Source organism: Pelmatolapia mariae, linkage group LG20 (assembly GCF_036321145.2).
Source record: "Pelmatolapia mariae isolate MD_Pm_ZW linkage group LG20, Pm_UMD_F_2, whole genome shotgun sequence".
In the NCBI taxonomy this organism is placed as follows: domain Eukaryota; kingdom Metazoa; phylum Chordata; class Actinopteri; order Cichliformes; family Cichlidae; genus Pelmatolapia; species Pelmatolapia mariae.
Genome location: NC_086244.1, coordinates 27,112,420 through 27,118,009, shown reverse-complemented (window position 1 = coordinate 27,118,009; position 5,590 = coordinate 27,112,420). Strand labels below are relative to the sequence as shown.

Genomic DNA, 5,590 nt, shown 5'->3' with positions numbered 1-5,590 from the left:
ATGATCAATGACTGTACACAAAGCCACGCGCACGGACACACGACTGGATAGATTACAGCTTTCGTAATAAATTATGCAAGACCTGCACTTTTCGCACAGCCCGGTCCCCCTGGATTTCTGCGACTTCATGTTGGATTTCTATTTTGGAATTTCTGAATATATGACGAACATTTTTTAGTAATTCTCCTAAATTCATCCAATAATGTTTCTATCTCTAATACCGAACTGTTCCCCTTTCCGTATGCGACTCAATTTGTTTTCGGCCCAGTTATTTAAAAATGTTTACGAAGCAAGTGTTGCCCCTCAAGCTCTTAAGCTCAGGGTTCATGCAGGATTCCTTGCTTAGCATGAAATTGGTGTAATGGGATGAGCCGTTATTCCAGGGCTCATTAGAGCGACACGTGAAGGAGAAAGTGTCTGTAATCTGTGCTGTTACACATGGACTAAGCATATTAATTTACTTCATTATCACAGTCCCAGAAGTCCCATTACTCCTGTTTGCTGTTCAGATTCAAAGAGCTTTGTTTAACTGGGATGCTGTTTTTAGACGTTTTGCATTCACTATCTGAAGCTGTCCAGGCAGGGAGGGTTGGATGAAGGTCTTCTCGGTTTTCACTGATCCAGCACTTTGCCCACCAGCCCCCACCACTTCACATCCTGCAGACGCCTTCCATTTACACCGTGCCAATCGACCAGGTAGCTTAAACTGTGTACAGCAGACAGCCAATGTCAAAGACACGGGAGAAAGTCACACACACACATACACAGAGAGGCCCCTGAAGTGGACTGAAAGATTCATTTTGTTCGTTTAATTTCAGATTGTTTTTATTTTAAAAAGATAAGCGGTGTGTGAGACATTCCGTGACCGTTGGCACCCTCTGCTGGGCAAACTGTAATGAAATCCAAATCTCATATTTGGTCACTTATGTCAAGACTATTAAAAAATCTTAATATTTTGGTCGGAAAATAGGAAATAGGTCCAGTGATTTATTAAGACAGTTTAAACATACGTGGGAATACAGTGTGTAAGGCAAAACTAACTGAATTTGTACAATTCAAACAAGCTAGAAAGTCGTTATACTATTTGGTATGATCACATTTATTCTTCATCTTGTAATTTCTTGAAGTTCAGGAAAAGTCCCCAAGGCTTCTAGAAGGACAAAGCTCTTCTTTGGATGTTGGCTGGATTTTGTTGTGTTCTCCGTCAAGATGATCGCACATTGCTTCAATGATACTGAGGTCTTGGCTGTGGGGAGGCCAGTTCATGACTAATAATGATTCACTGTGTGTTTTTCTATTCAGGTATGCCTTTACTGCACTGGCAGTGTGTTGGGGATCATTAACATGCTGAAAAATGAAGCTGTTCCCAATCAGACAGTTTGGATAGTATTGCATGGTGGATCAAAATCTGATGGTACTTTTCTGTGTTTATAATTTCTTCAATTTTGAGAAGATCCCGAACAGTACTGCCTGAATTGCAGTCATGGCTTTCAAAGAATGACACAAGCTCCACTGTGTTTTATACATTTTGACCTCCTCCATATCTATTGCTGGTCTTTTCAATCAAAAAATTGCTACATAACAGCAACCCATCCACTGGTTAGATTTCAGTGAACAGATGCAGTTTCTCTAAGGGGGTATAGCTCAGTGGTAGAGCATTTGACTGCAGATCAAGAGGTCTCTGGTTCAATTCCAGATGCCCCCTATGGAAGCTCAAATGATCAGGTAACATTTTTGAAGGACCCACTAACATTAAAAAAAAACTATAGCTCAAGAGCATTTCCTAGCTGAAGAGGCAGATTCATATTTTCATGATTTTCAGATAGTGTTTATCTGCTGTAAATAGTTCAGCTTCCATAGAAAAAATGGACACATTGAACACTATTTTGAAATACGACAAGTATGCTTGTTATGCAGTGATTAGATGCCAAGACAATGTCCCTCACATCCTTACACTCCCACCAGCAGCCTAAACAACTGATACAAGGAAGGAGCCATGTTTTCATGTTGTATTTGACATAAGATTTATCAGACCAGGCAACATTTTTTTCAGTAACTGTTCAATTTTGGTGTAAAATGTTGCCTCAGTTTCCTGTTCTTAGTTGACAGGTGAGGCCTCTGGTGGGGTCCCCTGCTGCTGTAGCCCATCTGCTTCAAGGTTTGACCTGTTGTCCATTCAGAGATGCTCTTCATATATTGGTGGTTACTTAACTGTGTGTTTTTTTAAAGTTATTTTTGCCTTCCTATCAGCTTGAAGCAGTCTGGTCATTTTCCCCTGACCTCTAGCATCAACAAGGCATTTTCACCCAGAGAACCGGCACTAACTGGATTTTTTAAAAACTCTCTGTAAACACTTGAGATGGTTATGCATGGCGCATTTATTACTGGCAATTTCAGTAAAACATTCATCACTTCACAAGACCTGTAGTGACTCATGTGTTACGGGATTCGGACCTGGCACAAATTCTACCTAGTAAGTAATTAATAAATAGAAATAAATACATTTAATTAAATTTAAATTAGAAAGAAAAAGAGCAAGAAAAACAAAAATGTTCCCAGACTTCCTCTACACGCGTCCACACTTGCATAAAATAAAGGTGTTATCAGCTAAGGTATAAAAACAGTAAGACTTGATGCATGTGTGAGGTGTTGATGCAAAAACATCAAGTTAGTAAGCTTCCCTCAGATAGTCAGTAGTGGTTGCAGACCTTAATGATCTTGAGGAGGCATATGAATGCTGTATATCTGCCACATGATTTGATGCTAGACCAGTTAAGGCTAAACACAAACAGTGACACTTTATACTGAATTCTGTAATGCACAGGGAGCCACTGCAAGGCTCTCAGCACTGGAACAATGTGATCTTTTTCTTTTCTTTTTTTGGCCCAGTCAGAAATCTAGCTAAAGGGTTTTGGTCTAACTGTAAATAAGCAAGGCTGACTGGCTAACTCCATATATATGCTAAACTAAAGATGGAAGGCCACACAAAATAACCTCATTCTTGCCTTGTTTAGCTGTGGGAAAATATGAAACATTGAATTATTTGAAGCCAGGATACAGTGATTGTGCCCTTGTATAGAGGAGTGATTTCCAAGATTCCCTGGTATATGTTTGTAAATCATCTGAGTTGGAATGAAAAAGACATGTCATATTCAGAGGGAGCATGTACAAAGAAAACAGAACAGGCCACAAAATAGAGTCTCTGGGAACTCCAGACGTCATAGAAGAGTATTTTCCAATGTAGACTGAAAAAGCCCCTTATTTAATATAAGACTGAAACCTGTTTAGAGCCAAACCCTTGACTCCTACACAATGTTCCAAACGCTAAATGAGTAAATCATGATTGACTGAGTAAAAGGTAGCACTCGGGACCAGCCGAGCTAAGATGGAACAATCACCAGTACAGAAATCACCAGACATTCAGTAGAGTATCATTTATTACTTTTAAAAGAGAAGACTCAGCATTGTGAAAGTCCCTGAAACCTGACGGGAAGGTCTCATAAATTTTGTTCTTGTCTAGAAAAGACAAAAGTTGAGCTAAAACAACTTTTTTAAAAATAGAAGTTTAGCTGTAAATTACAGTTTTTTGAACAGCTGTGTGGTAAACTGCTGTTTCAGTGAATGCTCAGATATTGTGAAGATTTTTGCATTAGGACAACCCCTACTATACACAGTGTCCAAGAAAAAGAAGGAAAAAAAGACACACATCTGGTCTCAAAACAGCACAAAACTTCAAACTCGAACTTTGCCAAGAGCATTAAAAGTAGCTAATGAAAACTGGCAGGGCAGTTTTGGAAAGATGAAATCAAAATATATTTATTGGACTCAGATGGCGTCCAGCATTTTTGGAGTGGACCTGGCTAGGATTACAACAGCTGGAGGTAGATCTATACAAGTGTTAGCCATGCTGGACAGATGACATTTGTACATTTTTCTGTGAACGCAGGTTTAATGCATTTTGAAGTGCAACAATGCATAAAAGATCAAAGATGATTTCTGGTCTCAAGACACTTGAAAAAACATAAATTTCCCACGCAAAGCAATCGTGAAATTGCATTTAAATGAGAAGTGAAGGCTGTCACCAGTCTCCTAAATTAGAGACATAAATCCAGTTGAACGCCTCGGGAGTATTTTAAAGTTGGAGAAACAAAGACCAAAACAAACAAAAAAAGAAGCAGTTTTCCATTTTCTCTTCTCTTTCTTCTGCACCCACACTTGTGTTGCCCTGGCTAATATAAAGCCATTTTAGTAATATTTAGGCTCACATTAGTAAAATATGGTGCTGTAACATAGATTTATACAGCAGTCCTTCCATGTAAAAGCAGAGTAAACTAACTTACAACTGTGTGCATTAATGTAGTCACACTGCGTGCTTACTGAAGCCCAATATTTAATATTCTTTGTCCCGGTCAGCAAATTGTTCTTTGCTAGCACTTGTTGAGCTACTAGTTTACACAGTTTGCACTGAGTGATTTTTGGTGGTCTGTGCAGCCATTAAGCCCGAGTCAGTTGTTTCTTAATAAATGGTTTTGATGTACTTTATATAAGACCAACTGTGATGATTGTAAGAACTGAATAAAAAACAGTTTAGAGGTCAACATGATCGCTTCGGGAGACTTTTGGAAGTTTTTAGTGGATAAATCATCGCCACTAGGTGGTGTTTTGACAATATTTGCATGCAATGCTTAACAACAGCTTCTTTGTTCTCTCCTGGCTTGCTATTAATCTGCACGCTGTGTTACAACAAGGGTGAAGTAAACGAGGAGGAAGGAACAAATGGACATAGTGACGGGCAGGAGAGTGGATCACACTCGAGCAGGTGGAGACGCACGCATGTCACCTCTAGGGGGACTCCTGCGATCATGAATGGGATGGGAATGTGGGACTGGAACTGTCAGTGTGTGTGTGACTGTGTGTGTGTGAGGGAGAGAGAGAGAGAGAAAGAGAGAGGGAGAGAGGAGCGCTGTGAATGTAGGGTCGTAGCTTTGGCTGGGAAGCGAGAAGGCTGTCCTGCCAATTTCGCAGTTTTCCCTTGCTTTCCACAAGGACAGACCCGCATCCGAAGTGTGTCACGGCGGCTGCGTAAAGACCGAAGACAGGGCTAAGCTCCACTGCAGTGTTACGGTTACTCCTACTGGATGTCCAATGGTAAGTACACTGCATGTCTTAAGCTTTGTATTGGGCAACAATGTGAATTTGCTACAGCTCGGCGACACTGAAAAGCAGTCAAAGGATAGAGCCGTGGAAAAGACTGGGAGCAGTTGACTTGCACTGGAGTGTGTTTTGCTGTGATGACTGCGGCGGCGTTGAGCCGCCTGAACTATTCAGCGGGACTGTACACTACTGTACACAGGCGCAGACATCACTTTATTTATGTAATGTGACATTTAACGCGAAGAGGCGAATCAGCCGAGTGACACTTGGCGATTTTGCCCAGAGCGTTTCACCAGCGTCCTCTTGTCCAGTGACCTGTTTGGAGTCCAAACATAATGACGTACGCGTTTATGTTGGGGGAACAGGCCCGGTGTGTAGCCCTTTTACAGCCCTTATCACTGTACAGTAGTCCTGTGAGCTGGATAGCACATCCATC

At 40.9% G+C, this 5,590-nt stretch overlaps 1 protein-coding gene and 1 non-coding gene across 2 annotated transcripts in view; both read left to right on the top strand.

Annotated features, from left to right (window-relative positions):
* Positions 1-1,633: 1,633 nt before the first annotated feature.
* trnac-gca (transfer RNA cysteine (anticodon GCA)) lies at positions 1,634-1,705 on the top strand. The gene has a single exon. It is a non-coding gene; the product is annotated as a tRNA-Cys (tRNA).
* A 3,054-nt stretch (positions 1,706-4,759) lies between these two features.
* The window catches only part of adcy6b (adenylate cyclase 6b), a 33,669-nt gene continuing 32,838 nt past the window's right edge, over positions 4,760-5,590 (top strand). Inside the window, exon 1 of the mRNA XM_063463349.1 lies at positions 4,760-5,148. The gene's annotated coding sequence lies outside the window, so the exon portion shown is untranslated. The remainder of the gene's footprint in view (positions 5,149-5,590) is intronic.